This window comes from Archocentrus centrarchus, chromosome 19 (assembly GCF_007364275.1).
Source record: "Archocentrus centrarchus isolate MPI-CPG fArcCen1 chromosome 19, fArcCen1, whole genome shotgun sequence".
Classification (NCBI taxonomy): Eukaryota; Metazoa; Chordata; class Actinopteri; order Cichliformes; family Cichlidae; genus Archocentrus; species Archocentrus centrarchus.
In genome coordinates, this window is record NC_044364.1 from 11,174,805 (window position 1) to 11,190,935 (window position 16,131).

At 37.5% G+C, this 16,131-nt stretch overlaps 2 long non-coding RNA genes across 2 annotated transcripts; both read left to right on the forward strand.

The window, feature by feature from the left end:
• The first annotated feature begins 419 nt into the window (after nucleotides 1–419).
• LOC115798686 (uncharacterized) lies at nucleotides 420–4,306 on the forward strand. Its single transcript, XR_004021495.1, has 4 exons — nucleotides 420–822; nucleotides 1,912–2,015; nucleotides 3,258–3,301; nucleotides 4,204–4,306. It is a non-coding gene; the product is annotated as an uncharacterized LOC115798686 (long non-coding RNA).
• Nucleotides 4,307–5,743: 1,437 nt separating this feature from the next.
• Nucleotides 5,744–8,081, forward strand: LOC115798687 (uncharacterized). The gene is made up of 4 exons (XR_004021496.1): nucleotides 5,744–5,813; nucleotides 6,609–6,677; nucleotides 6,871–6,933; nucleotides 8,050–8,081. It is a non-coding gene; the product is annotated as an uncharacterized LOC115798687 (long non-coding RNA).
• The last annotated feature ends 8,050 nt before the right edge of the window (nucleotides 8,082–16,131 follow it).

Below are 16,131 nucleotides of genomic sequence, written 5' to 3' on the forward strand. Positions count from 1 at the left end.
GCGTTATGTAGTTTTTGTCAGGTGATTTTTTTGCTGCCAGTTAAGGGGTTAATTCATTTCATAGTTTTATTACTTAATTGATCTGTGTTAAAGTTGTGAAGGCTGAGTTAACCCAGCTGTACTAGTTTAAAAGGTGAATTATCCCAGGGAAAGCTACATTAACCCACAACGTTTCTCACTTGTAAGTTGTTTTGCATAAACGTTTATGCTAAAAAAATGTAATGTGAGTCATAACTGGCCAGGTGAGAGATGGGAGGTGTAAAAATTTTTTTGTACCCCCTTATAAAACCTCAGAACCCCCCTTTATAATTCAGTGGAGCCCTCACTCTCTGTAGCCCCTCCACCCAGTCTCTGTAATGGCTGCCATCTCACACGCATCCTGAGATTTGACGTCCCCACCGCACCCACGCCCATCCCCCCTCAACACTCCCTCCATGGCTTGCTGAAACTCTCAAATCTTGCAGATTTGACTGGTGTGAAACCTACAAAATGTCCATTATAACGAATAACTTTGTCTCCTGAAGCATTACTGTGGGAGATTATCGAATTTTATTAATTAATTTCATAGTTTTATTACTTAATTGATGCGTGGTAACGTTGTGAAGGCTGAGTTAAAGTGTCATTAGTTGTTTACACAGGGCTGAGCCGTCAGCCTCAGCTAGCTGCTTTTTGTATCCAAGCAGGAACTCCGGTTTGTGCCGGAGCCTAAATCAAGCGCTCCTTTATCACTGCCTCACACCTGCACCAACGACGGCATTCAGACCTTCATGCTAATGTCTGAGGAATGAGGAGCATTCTAGCTGTGCCACACTGAAGAAAATGGTAAGGTTCTTCTTATTTTAACAAGCTCCTATTTATTATCTATATGTCATAGCACCAGTTAGATATACTTTTAAATGTTGTTTATACGTATTGATCCATAAAAGCTATATTTCAATCGAGTTTCGCTAGGATGGCTAGCTGAAATTAGCTGAGCTACAGCTATTGAGACACATGCATGTTTTGCTTTCCATTTAATGAGGTCCAGCAAATAAATAGAAATGAAAGTGACAATTAACCTAAAAAAAGGTTAAATTAGTTAAATATGACTGCTCTCAAAAAGGGCTTGAATGTAAAATAAAAAAAAAAAGTTTGACAGCTGCAAAGCTAATAGAATAGAAATCATGAAATATACAAGTTATTTCAGTCAGCCCACTTGTGTTATTGTAAAGGGTTATAAATTTTTGCATGTATTCTGAATGGAGAGATGATAGACATGGTATGCTAAAACATGAGGCTGAAGTTAATGGATGACTTATTAGGATGGCTAGCTGACATTAGCCAAGCTACAGCTAATGAGAAGTGTGCACATTTTAATTTCAGTTTATTGAGGTCCAGTCTTACAGCAAATAAATAGAAATGAAAGTCACAATTAACCACAAAAAACAGAAGTTAGTTAAATATGACTGTTCACAAAAATGACCCGAATGCAAAATTAAAAAAAAAAAGTTTGAAACCTGCAAAGCTAATAGAGCAGAAATCATGAAATATAAGACTTATTTTAGTCAGCCTGCTTGTGTTATTGAAAAGGGTTATACATTTTTGCATGTGTTTTGAATGGAGAGATGGTAGACATGAAGAGCTAAAACATGAGGTTGAAGTTAATGGATGACTCATTGTGCATAAAGGTTGATTCTGCTGGGGTGGGGCCTGCAGACCACATTACACCAGACCCTACATTATTTGTAGAATTATAAAGGTTGAGTTTTTTTTTTGTTTTTGTCTTTTGGGGGGGTTATTGTGAATCAGGAGCTGTGAATTGGGAACTAACTTCAGCATCATAACTTGGGGGCAGGAGCACCTGTTTTAGAAAAATGAATTTCAGGGCTTTGACACTGACTTCTAAACATTACACTTTTTTTTTTCTTCAAGGAATGCCAACCAGAGTTTTAGATCATGTGATGGGAGTGCCGGTGGAGAGCTTGTAGCGTGGGAGAAGTTTGACGAGTCTACACCCAGCTGTCCCAGTTCAAAAGGTGAATTATCCTAGGGAAAGATACATTAGCCCACAATATGTTTCTCACTTGTAAGTTGTTTTGCATAAATGTTTATGCTAAATTAATATAATGTGACTTATAATTGGACAGGTGAGAGAAGGGAGGTGTAACAAGAAGTCTAATAAAATTATAATTTTTTTTCACATGGTTTTAGTTGCCTAGAAGAAGGTACCACTAATATCAGTTAATGTTTAAGAGTACTCAAGTTTTTCTTGTCAAACCAGAAAAGACTCAGCACATCTGTCCTTCAGCAGTTTTATTTCAAATGCCAATTGTTTATGAATATCAGAGGAAATAAAGATTAGTGATGTCATCTCTGATGGGGGAATAATGTTTTGTTAGGACCCAGCTCAACTGCTTTACTTTTTGCATGCTTCCATTGTTGATTTGTCATGGCTTTGCAAATTTTATTTAATTAGGCTTAGTCTAGTTGTTGTCTATGGAGGACTTAAACTGACATCATTAAAAATAAAAGCAGAAATGTATGTATACTTTTTACCTTTCCTTGTCTCCTCTTTTTACTTGACCTTATGCATTTCTGCCTCATTATGCAAATGAGGGGGGTTGCCTTCTTGGTCCAGCTCCTCTACTATTGGTAAATAAACAGGAAGGAGCAGGATCCATGTGCAGATCGATTGTGCATGCCTGCACCCTTGACTTCAGTTAGGCAACCTAAGTATAGTGCGAGGACTTCAGTTCCTCTCAAATAAGGCATTGTCCTGAAACGGCCAAAAATTAGGGATACACAATTGATCTGCACATGGATCCTGCTCCTTCCCGTTTATTGACCAATAGTAGAGGAGTTGGACCAAGAAGGCAGCCCTCCTCCTTTGCATAATGAGGCAGAAATGCAGATGGCAAAGTAAAAAGAAGAGACAAGGAAATGTAAAAGCACAAGTGCTTGAATAAGGAAAAGGCAAAACAAAATATATATATTTCTGCTTTTATTTTATATTGTCAGTTTCAGTCCTTCATAGTTGCCAACCTTTAATATTAAATGGATAAAGTGAGAAATCTTAAAGCATTACCTGAATTATTGAATCCTTAAGGGAGGGTATTAATTTCTAATCCCAAATTTAGCATTCGTGACCTAGGGATAAGGCCCAGAACTATTTTGAGAAGAACAAATCTAGATGCACAACCTCTGAATGGCTTCAAGGTGGTACTGACCAGTTATTAAATCAATTAACTTTTTTCTCTTTTTTTTTTTTTTTATTTCAGCCACTGATGAGACAAATGAGCTTGATCTTGAACAGAGGCAAAAGGTAAGTGTGCCTATGAAGAAGTCCAAATGATGTGACACTATTTCAGTTTAATTCTAGCTCACTTGTACTCTACATACTGCAAAGTTGATTTAAATCTTATTCTAAATTTAAGTTTGGAAAGGTTGCTTTCTAGTCTTAACCACTGAACATGACCAAAGTATTCATCAGTATTTTCAATAATACTTTACAAATCCTACAGTGGTGATATCTATTTTCACTGTAGAGAGGTTGTCTATATTGTTATGTAGAGAAATGCCTAAAAAAGATAAACTGGAGTAAAAGGTGATGTCTAAAGTCCCTGACTTGTGATATAAGCTTGTGGTATTGAGTTTGGGAGTAAGCTATATCTTGAAAATATGCCTCCAACCAAGCTGACATTTCAGGTGTAAAGCAGATGTTATGTCTGGATCATAGATAACCACTGAAATCAGGCCTGTTAAGATGTCTCTGATTTTGAAAATAATGTGAAGTTTTTTTAAAGCCACACTGCTTCACTTTTTTTGGCTTTTTTTAAAAATTGATCACAAGAAGTTTGAGACACATGAGATCACTATCTGTGTTCAAACTGTCAAGTAGATAAATGCCTAAAACAGGGATCTGCAGCTCAGGTCTCCGAAGGCTGGTGTCCTGCTTGTTTTAGATGTTTGCCTGCTCCACTGCACTTGACCAAAATTGATCTTTAACAAATGTGTGATAACAAGCTAGTGGAGAACCATTTGATTTGAATCAGGTGTGCTGCTGCAGGACAAGAGTTGCTGATCCTTGACTTAAAGTTTCATCTGGATGCATCATTCTCATTGTGGTCAGGTTTCAGTTCCATCCGAGGTCTTCTACTGTGTTTCCGGTCTGTTTCACCTCACAAATGTGGACATTTACAAATGCTTGTTTTCTGTATTTTATAGGATCAAACACATCACACTCGTCGCCTCAAGAAACTCAAAGCCCATCATGATACATGTGAAGCTAGTTACAAGGCAGCCTGTGTAAAGATGGCAAATGAAGAGAAGGAGAGGACTTCTTGTCTACATGAGAAGGGTTTAATGGTTAGTTTTGCTTCACCTTTTTTCTGATTTACATCCCAGAGATGAGAACTGTTATGGGTGTGTCATCAGTAAATGTACCAGAGTATGTATGGCTTGAGCTGTTTTGACTTAGTTTTGTAAAAATATTTTGTAAAATGGAGTTGCAAATTTCTTAGTACCTGCTATAATTATGAAATCAACTCAAATTTAAACAGCCATAATTAATGTTTGATAAAACAGTCTTTTCAACTTTAAAACTTCATTAAACAAAAATTGCATTCAGTTATCCATTACAAGACTTCAAATGGCCAACATCATGATGCAGCCACTGTGCTTATCAGAAGAAATGCATGTGGTGGTGGCAGCTGAGCAAAATCACGTTGCAGATGAATCTCTGCAACATGAAATTTGAGAATGTGCACAGGAGCTTTCTTTGAGGGGGACCCACCTTTGTCATTCAATTAATTTTATTTATATAGCGTCCATTACAATACAAACATGGACTAATCAGGACTAAACTCAAAACACTCTGAAGGATTTATTAACTGCCAGTCTATGAAATTTTCATGACCTGTCAAATTGAACTATAAAATCAATTTACATAGTTTCAGTGTCTTTTCACCTAAATTCTATTTTTCCTGGATTATTGTATTGTTTTATTACACTATTTAAAAACAAATTGTCTAACTCAGTTAGTGGCCATGTGCTGGTAAATCTGTCACTTTTTGGGGTAACCTTGTTTGTTGGTGTGAATCTTTACTCATGATTTGATTATGATTAGTAAGTTAATTTCATTTCTCTAAATATGGATTGTGATGCATTTGCCTCAAAAAAAAAAGAAATTTTTTTAAAAAAGTGAAGAAAATTAATAAATCAAAGGAACCCAATATTTTTTTAATATGTCCTCTATTTTTGACTCTCTTGCCAAAGAAATTAAAATTATTTGTACCATAAGAATAACCTAAGCTTGTTTTTAGCGTAAGACATTTACTCCCAAAGAGCTTTCCTAGTCACAGATTTAGAGATACAAAATCAAGTTAATTGTACACACACACACAAAAAAAAGTTTTAATTGACACCTGTAGGAACAAGTAGCCCAGTGGGCACTTTTACATATTATATAGTCTAATTCTTGTAGTCTTTGGTAAGTTTTTTGTTATTGTTCTGTTTTAACCTTTGGGCAATTTACCACATAATTTTCCATTGCAAATTGCTCACTTGAATGGTAATAAAACAAGGAATAGCGCTAACTTTTTGATGGCAGCATATATATTTCGTTATTAGTTGCTCAGTACTAGCTCTATCATTACTCCTCTTCTTTTGGCCTTTTTAGTTTTGCTTAAAGTGGCTTTAGACATCTAATAGTTTAATATGATGGATGATGTTACTTTGTTTTTCAGAGAAAATGTCTGTGGACAGTGGATCAGAAACTGAAGAGGAGGTTGACTCAGCTGAGAGGGATGCTGCAACTTCATCTTCCAGATCACCAGGTATGGATGAAATTGTCAATTAACGATAGCTGTATTTTCATGACACTTTTGCACAAAAGAAAATCATATCTCTGAAAGTTCGATAAAGACAGTGCTGCAGGGGGTCAGTGTTTCCACTGATCGCTGTTTTTCGAGTGTGTGTGTAATTCTTGTAACTCTTTGTATCTTGTCCTGCGAGACTTCTCTTCAAAACAATGAAAAACAAAATCTTAACATTGAAGAAAATGGACAAATGATTAGGTCGTGTTACAGGACAACTACTTCGTATTAATTAGGCCAAAACAGTTGGAAACTAGATTTTGATGACTTTAGATTGACTATGTCACATCCAGGTCTGCCAGAGATGTGGACATGTGAAAAAAGTGTTTCCATAACACTTTTAACATTTTTCAAATCGCCTGAAAACCCACCTCCTGGAAGCATAAAAAGGTTAATTCGATATTGAGGAGTGTTTTGAAAAAAAAAAAATTTGTGCAGTTTCCATTACAGGATTTCTTTTTTTGATATTTGGTTTTACGCAAATCCAGGGATCATGGAAACCTGTCTAATGATTGACAGTTTCATCCATAAAAGGAAGACTGTTTTAAAAACTGTTGCTAACAGGGCAAAACTAAATGTTGATGGTGAAAATTAGATTACAATGTCAGCAGCTTCTGATTTAGTGCTCTTAAGAATTCCTAAGAATTCCTAAGAAGGTAAGCTGTTAAACTAGTCATTTAAGATGCTTGTATAAAGCAAACACACTGACTGCTTACTGTTTAATACTCATTTACTTAATAGACCTGCTTTATTTAGATCAATTTGGGGTGACCAGGAGATGCACCACTGAAGGTGGACAAAACAAAGATCTGCCTTCAGCCAAAGGTAAGAATATTTCTAAGTGGAAAGAAAATGAGATTGCAGATTTCTGATAAATATTGGACCTTTAGAGGCCACTGTCCTGTATCCTTACTCTTCTTCATGCATGTTCTTTTTGGCTTCTAAGTTTTTCAATTTATTCTGTACCTGATGATTTTCTCAAAGTTGCATATATTCTGAGTTTTGTTTTGTTTCATAGAGAGATCAAATGACAAGGTACCGGTGGCCATGGAAGTCTCTGGCAACTCCAACACAACTAAAGGTAGTTTGTCTTCAAACTTGGAGATTATAAATGGGCAGAAGCGTTAAAAATGTTGCCAGACAGACATCTTTCAAACCGAAGAATTTACTTGACTTCTAATTGTTATCATAAAAAGAATAATACCCATTGGGTCCAATGTCTTGATAACTGAATTTTCCTCCTGTAAGCCAGGCTTGAAAACAGGTAAACTTTTACTTATTTTTTACAAGCATTTACTGTCACTGTTCAATGAATACTTCACATTAACAGGTGTAAACCTATTTCCAATATTTCCTCCATTTTTTATTGAACTAAACCAATGGGAAACTTATTAACAGTTCACAACACTTTCTGTGTGGTGTTAATCAGAGGTTTCTTCGTTTCGCAGCCTGGTGAAGACCAGATGATATGTCTACACATAAAACTTTAGAATAGCTTTTTTTTTTTTTCATTTGACTGCATACCCTCAAGCAATAGTTTGGTTTTATTCTTCTCCCCTTCTTCCCCACTAATTTCGCCTTGAACTGTCTTGGAACAGCAAACTAACTAGCATCATCCAAGGTAGTTTGGATGATTAGCTTAATCTTTTTGTTTAACTGCACCAATAACATTTTCAACACCACTTTTTTCCCCCTGTAGTGTTAAAACTGCGCAGGCCCTGCTGAGTTTTCCCAGGCTGGACTCTGTGAAAAAGGGAAATTTGGGCTTCATCCATTAGAGTGCCCCACTTATGTTGATGCTCTCTTAACTCAAGTCCACAGAGTCTCTATCCACCATCAAATCACTCAAAACCTTTCTTTTGGTGAAATCCTTTGGAAATGTCTGATACATTAAGCAATTTTGTTTTTTTAACATGCCCCTGACCTTAATCATTTATTCTTGTGATGTACTTTGAACAATTATTTCTCTCCTGTACCTGCTGATGCTTTTATAAGTGCTGGTGAAACTTGTGTCTTGATGTATTACCAGTTGTCAGCTTCAACAAGTAATACACCCAGCCCCAATAATACTTTTACTGCAGTGTGCTGCTGCTGTGGTGAAGAAATGTTTTCATAATAGCATATAACTTGCCCTGTCACAAAGATTGAAACCTTTTTTTTCACTGAAGAACACTTACGGCCTCTAATCATTTTTCAGGGCCATCACAAAGGAAGAGAGTGAAGTGGAGCCAAGACGAAATCCAGGCGGTGGAGAAAACGCTCATGGACTGTATTGACTCTGGAACGGTTCCTGGGAAAGCCCAGTGTATGAAGTGCATTGAAGCCTCCCCAGTGGCCCTTGAGAACAGGACATGGCAAGCGGTTAAGTTCTATGTGAAAAATCGCATAGATGCATTAAAACGAGAGACTTTCACAAAAAGGTAAGCGTTGACCTTTTATTACAGTGAATGGAAAAGGGGCATTTGTTAGTGCCATAACCACGCCAGTTCTGTTTGGAGTTTGAAAGTTTTGAAGTTTTGAGACAGCTGCAGTCAGGTTTTGTAATAGAAGTATGTATACATATTGCATGTTTATGTTTATGAATACGTATTGATGAATACGTAAATTTTTATTTTTTCATTTGTTTTACATGTTGGCTTTTATGTATATATTTTTTTTTGCCACAAGATTGAAATATTATAAACTGTGCAATAAAATGGTTTGCATAAAACCAGAAAGGAGAGTCCAGTATTGATGATTGGCAGTAAACAGGTTACCAGTACTTAAAAACAATTTTTAACAAAAAAGAATCAAATATAATGTGGTTTATTGACTTATTTATTGCTTATATTTGACATCCTCACATATCTCAGTGGTCCCTAAAACTTAACAGTGCCACCTGGTGGATAAGTCAAATGAGCAGGTCCCCATGTGGAGCCAAAAACCTGACAGATTAAAATTTTCTAAATTTGATTATTTTTTATGTTAAAGATGATATTTCATGTTCAAAAAAATAGAAGACTAAAACCAACCTAAAACCAAGCCTCTAGATCGTTTAGAAAGTTGGGTCCCCACGTGTAACCACCTAGTCAGGGGCCTAAAGAGAGTCCCCACGTTTGAGGAAAAACACGTATGTGTGTGTGTGTGTGTGTGTGTGTGTGTGTGTGTGTGAGTGTGTGTGTGTGTGTGTGTGTGTGTGTCTGTCAACTATAGCACTTTCTTGATCTGGTTAGTCTTTTTCTAGCTCGTCTTACATAATAGATAATAGATGTTAACGGATGTTAAGATGTTAGTAGATTAAATAACAGAGCAACTGAATCATCCAATAAGATCACATGGATATATTTTTAAAAAGCAACAGTTGTTGCTATGGTTCCTGTTTGCATTCAAGGCAAAAGTCTATTTGTATTTTTCCAAAAGACTTGGCAAATATTTTAGTGTTAGATTTTAATCCCTTGAGATGAGTTAAAAGTACATTTTACTCAAATACACTGATGATCTGATGAGTGAAGAACAGTTTCCAGCCTGTCTTATGTTAATATAGACAACAGATTAAACAACAGATCATGTGGAGACCATATTCATATATTTCAAAGAAACAGAAGCAAAAATTTCTGAATATATTTACTTGTATAATAGACGATGTATATTTATTTATATTTCTGTATATGCCCATATGTAGCCTAATATTGTTTTAACCTTTAGGCAGCAGAGGGAAAATACTAAACATCCAAAAAAGTTCCTTCCTTATCTCAAAACATCTCAGAGTTGATCGTTTACCTCGTTCATTTTGAGCAATAATTCAGCACTTTGTGCACCAGGTAAATTTCTCAGGCTGTAGAGTTTTGCACTTTTCTCCAGCTATCCGTCTCTTCCAAGCACTTTGCACATCGGAGGTCTGTGAAAGTGAGATCTGTTTGATTTGTGCTCGCTTTAAAGGGTCTCCAGAACCTTCACCTAGCTGCAGTCATGGAGTTGTAATCCACACTCTAGTCCAGAAGGTGACGTTAATGCGCCCACACTCCTGGGCTTGCTATTAGCCAGTCCATACAATAGGAGGCAAACTTCGTTTTTTGTGACGTAGAAACCGATCCCTGCCCACCTGTCCTTCGGTTAAAAAAAGGCAATATATTTTCATACATTCCATTTTAGTTTGTTTGTTTGTTTTTTTTCTGGAGATCAGTGAAGTTCACCTCACTTTGGTTTAGGGACATTTACGGGGATTCAGATACAACAAATGAAAAGATAACTGCAGATGCAAAACTTTCTACAAGCTTTGGCCTGAAAGCGTGTACAAACACACTTTCACACTAAAATGGCAGCTGTGAGAACGCTTTATTGATTTGCGATCATGCCTGCAGTGACATTTCAATCCTTCTTAACCAAGAGAGGAAATTCTATTAAACCAACTGTGTGTTGCTTCATGACAGTTTGTTTTTGAGTGTCTGTTTTTGTGTGGGTAATAGCTGTATGTAGTAAGCAGGGGGAAAAAAAAAAAAACAGAGGTGGAAATATGCCTGTGTTTGTGTGTGTATGTGTGTGTGTGTGTGCGCATTTCTACCCACCACCAAACCTGCAGGGAGTTTCAGATAAGGTTCAGTGTAGAAACAATCAGCACACAGAATGAAGTGAACGGGGAGAGAGAAGTGAAATCTCAGTGGAGACAAAGATGGCAAAAAAAAAAGGAAGGAAAAGAGGAGGGGATAGAGTCAAGAAATAAAGAGATTAAAAGAAATGAAAAACATCAATTCAGACAAGAGGGAAACAATGGAAGTGTTAGCAGCTGACATGAAAACGGTGCTTGAGACACAAGACGCACGAGAAAGATATGGGTCCACAACATCCCACTTAACTGTCATTCCATACAGTTCATGGTTCTACTCTGTACACTCAATTATTTATTTTCCTTATCTTTATTTTCTTTGATCATAGGATGCTGTAGAGTACAGCAATGCTGTTGTGTGGTGCTTGATGTTAATTTCCCTGAGGTATTATGATGAAAAGCTTTTGAGTCTGGCTTACCATGTGCATCGTAAGTATGGCTGCCTTTTATTTACACTCAGAAGCAGAAGTGTTTGAACAATGACACAATTTTTCAGACCTCCTTCACGTGTGCATTGACATCTCTTTTGACCTCATATTGACAGTTCCAAGCTACAAAATGCAAGTTAAACAATTTCAATCAACTATTATAGGATAACAAGGGGACAGTCATCACCTGGCCATGAAACAATTGTCAGCCTCTGAAGATGGGGGGCAGGGGGGCTTTATACCGCATAAAAATGGTTGTAATTCCTAAATATTATTGCTAACTGGTTTCAAGGTCCTAGTATTGTGAATACTGGCTCATTGTAATGGCATACTGAGACACCTGAACAGAACAAGACCCATGCCGGTTTTGTAACACATTTGTGAAATTGATCTGTATTATTGTAGGGCCTTTGCCTTACAATATGAAGCCTCGAGGCAACTGTTGCAAATTGAACTGGATAGATGCCTCATAGTGTTCATTTGACTTCATCTGACTCCACTATCAGCAGGAAATTATTTTTAAGGAAGATGGGCAGCACAGTGGAGCAGTGGTTAGCGCTGTTGAATCAGAAAAAGGTTCTTGGTTCAGATCTCCTGGTCAGCTGGGGCCTTTCTTTATGAGGTTTGTAGCTTCTCCATTTGCTTATGTGGGTTTCCCAGGAAAACAGGTTATTGGAGATTCTTTTCTGATTTTAACTAAAAGGTGCATTACGTAACGGTAAATATGGTGAAGCACTTCAGGAAATACATAAATAAAATAAAACAACTAAATTGATTCTGTCAGTTGCAGTGGGCCAGTATATACGTCCAGTCCGGTCACGTCACCCAGTCCCGACACATGTAACTGCTCACATGCTGGAGTAAAAGTCTGAGAAAAGAGTCTGATGGCAAACTTTAGTTACTTTCAGCCAGAGCAGAGACCACTCGTCTGGGTGAACAGGGTCATAAAAAGGAGTGACATAAGACGGGTTATGATCTGCCTGTCTTTGTGGGCATTTTCCAATTTAAGAGAAACTTGCGTTTTAAACATTCACTGAAGCTTCTGCTCCCCTGAAGAGATGAAAACTAGCGGGAGATGAAAACATTGTCAAATCAATAGACCAAAGAAAAAAAAAGTAATGGGCAAAACATCAATACCATATTTTCTTCATATTTATTATTTCACTCTTTGGGATGTGACTTGCCCTTTTTTAACCCATGTTGCCATGTTGTCTCTCTACGTCTGCACTGTTTTTTAGGCACCCAATTGGAAAATTGTTTGTCTTGACCAAACATTTCCTAATAATTTCACCACAGCAGTAGATGGATATTAATTCAGTGACATTTTCTTTTACCTGTATCCTTGTATTTGTGCTGGATGGAAAGGTGTAGTCTTGATAATGAAAAAGAGGCCAAAGGTCTTGCGAAAAGTAAGAGAGGAAATTAAAAAAGAAGAAGCTTGAAACAAGTTACAGTATCTATTGTGCCTGCAAGTGCACTGTCTAGAACATAATTACATGCCTAACTTTATGATGTCTTGCATTCTGATGTTAAGAAAAGACATCTAAGAAAAGCCCTGATGTATAGTGTGTTGCAACAGTAACAACATCTAAGGAATCGGGAAAAAAAAAAAAGATGTTCTTTGGTGAACTTCTTACTGAAATGCATAGATACGTGCAGAGGGCAAGAAAAGCAGGAAGACAGCAAAATATGAAATTATGCTAGAGGTACCAAAGAGACCAAAGTATTTTTAAGTTTTGTGCAGGTCTTAAATAGCTGACAGCATGTAATTTCAGGCAAATGTCACTGGTATAATTGCGACATTTGACACCATGAGTAAACTACTGTAATTAGTACCTCAGACACCCTTTGAGTTGGCCTTTTCAAATGAAGGGTAATAAGAGAACACTCCACTTCACTGGCCACTCAGTGCTGGTTAACACAGGGTTTATGGATCAAGTCAAGCAAATGGCACAACTGAATACAAAGCAACAAGCAACTCTGCTGTAATCCATTTAATCTTGCCGTCTCTGTGGAATTAACATTTTATATATATATATATATAAAGTAAAAATGGTAGTTGTTGCCAATTTGTTTGTTTTTTCTGTTACCGTCTTTCCATGAGTCTTACTCACTCACCTCTGTTACTAACATAAATCATTGCTGACAGTCAATAAGGCCCTTGTCTAAAAGTTTTAAGCAGGCTGCCAAAAGGTCAGAAATACCTTAGAGAGGTATGAGAGAGTCCAGATACAAGCTGCTGATCTGCTGTCTAAGAAGCCAGAGCAATGACAGTGATCCGGCGCTCCACAGACGGCAGCTGCGTTCTTGCTTTCAAGACGCAGAACGTCTCTGTATCCAGAGCTCAGCCGGTAAATGATGGAGTGAAAAACAATCCAATAGGTCTCAAACGTTAGCTCAGACCTTGCTGTAAGCCAAAATGCATGAAAACCTTCCAGCCCAGCACTGTGGCTGATCTGTGACTAGCTAAAAGTGTTTATACGAGACTTAAAAGACAGCAGTATTGCTAGCTGCTTTCAAGGGTCCAACATGGTAACATTTTGATTCTATTTAACAGTCATTGCATTTCAGTAACTCATGATAGATGAAAATCAGTGGATCATGTTTAAATTTTCATGTTTTAAATGACATACTGTGCAATTTACAGTGCTGTGAAAAAGTATTTGCCCCCCTCCTGAGTTCTTTCAGATCAGCAAACAAATTTAAATATTACACAAAGATAACCCAATTAAATACAAAATCCAATTTTTAGATGATGATTTCATAAAACACTAAAGCACCAGAGAAGAATAGCTTGATCTGTGAGACATGGAAAGTAGGATGCATCTTGAGAGTTGCAGGGATTTACAGTCGAACGATGTTGGGACTGATGATGGAATTGATCTCACGGGGACTGATGTAATGAGGAGCTAATTCCTTAGATGCAGATTTCAGGGGAGTATCTTTTGCCGACAACCAATGGAGAGCGGCTTCTAGCTCTTGATTTAAAGAATTTGCTTAACCATTTGTTTGGGGGGTGTAACTACAACAGGGATTTTCCAGGAAATGATGCAGGAGATTGAGAATGAGTTCACTAGGAGAGAGGAGAGGGAGATAAGTCCAGGTAAGTCTGTCAGAGGGAATTTCACAGTGTTGCTCCAGAGGTACGTGGTGCGACAAAAGGCGATTATTATTAAAATATTGTCATATTAAGCTCTGCAAATATATTTTTAGGCCGGAGTTATGCTTCTGCATCGGGTTGTTACGGGGCTTACATTGTAACCGGAAACGCCTCCGAATTCTACGCAGCAATTTACAGCGTAACCTGACTTTTTTTTTTTTTTTTTTTTTTTTTTGGCGTATCCTGACGTGCACCTCCCGGCAAACGTAACAACACGTCAGGTCGACGCAGCCCACGAAGATTCTGATTGGCCTGTTCAGCACAGCAGATTCCTCCTGTGCACTTCCGACTACTTTTCCCCGGAGTTTTTGAACTTATCAGTGAGAGAATAACAGTCATCGTCTCAATATAATATTGAAATTTCCGAAACTATCTGAATGGACGTGAGGGAACGAACAAAGAAGTGGAAAAACTAGAGGGACAGATATGTTCACACACCCCCAAATAATATATTTATTTGTTTCTGTCTGCTGCACCGCATGTAAAACGCTGGGACACGACCGCAAGGTAATTAACAGAGATTTGCTGCAGGTGGGATCTCCACCGTCCGTGACAGTGCATAAAAATGTGAGCAAATTTATTTGTTCTAAATAACTTGGTCCTATTTCTATCTAGTATTATTAGTCGTGATAACTGGCATTACCTTTCTATTTATTTATCTATTTATTCATTATTTGTTTAATGTACAATGTATTTATTTATATTGCAATTTATTGACTGGTCTTAAGTGCAAAAAAAATGCAGTGTGTTTACAAAGTCACTTAGCAATTGTGTTAAACAATCACGATTATTTAACACGATTGCTAAGTGACTTTGCAACTGTGTTTAAAAATCGTGATTTCAATATTGACCAAAATAATCGTGATTATGATTTATTTCTATAATCGAGCAGCCCTAGCGCCACCCGAACTACACCTGCCCAACCCACCTGGAGAGAGAAAAAACCATGACAGAATTAAAACAATACTGTAAAGAAGAGTGGGCCAAAATTCCTCCACAGCCATACGAAAGACTCACTGCCAGTTATTGCAAATGCATGATTGCCGTTCAAGGGCGATTTCTTTTTCACATAACGCCAAGTAGACTTGGATATTTTTTTTTCCCTCATCATTTAAAAACTGCATTTTGTATTTACTGTCTAATAATGAAGCTTAAACGTGAATTCAATAAGGAAGATCTGAAATCCCTCATCTGCCTACTTTCCCAGGTGTTTGTATGCTTCTCTATTTTACATCACTTCCACTTTCCCACGCTGTCAAAGTCAATGCTGACTTCATCACTTCTAGTCCAGTCATCTTTCTGAGCTCCTTGAGTCAGTCAGCCTCCGCTCAGCATACTTTAAATATCACTGCTCATCTGTCATTCGAGACTCATTCACGCAACTCACCACCTCCCCGTCTCCACCATTCAAGAGCTCCATCCAAACCTCCTCTTGGTCTCCACCACTAAGGGTGTGTGTGGGGGTGTGTGTGTGTGTGTGTGTGTGTGTGTGTGTGTGTGTGTGTGTGTGTGTGTGTGTGTTGTCCTGCCCTAATTCTCATCTCCACTGGGATTCCCTTCTGCTTCGATGGACCATTGGAGTCTAATTGCCAAGTAGCTAATTGTATTTCTTATAAATAAATGACGTTCAGTTCCTCCTAATGATCTCTTATTGAATTAAAATTTGTTTGATAATCTGAAATGCGCAAGTGTGGCAAATATACAAAAAAACTAAGAAATCAGAAAGGAGCCACATAGTTTTTTTAACAGCACGGTTGAGTATGACAGCTAGCAACCGTAGGGAACCACCCGTCAACAAATCAGAGAATACACATTTTCCCCTTGTGGCCAGCGGTTGTATCACGTCCAATATGGAGTACAGGTCTCGATTAATGGCGCTTGATGGCATGCAAGAAACCTCTATAGGTAAGTATATCTGTTGTTTTTGACTCTTTCATAAAGTCTAAATTTCTACGTAGTTCCAGTCTACTTGTTGCAGCAGCCTTTGTTATTTCAGTGTATTATGTTGAGCTCTCCCGTCTTTGGTAATGCTAACACCTTTAACATATCAAGAGATCAATCCAAATGTGTGTTGCTGTGGTTTTGGTTAAAAATAATAATAATAATTAA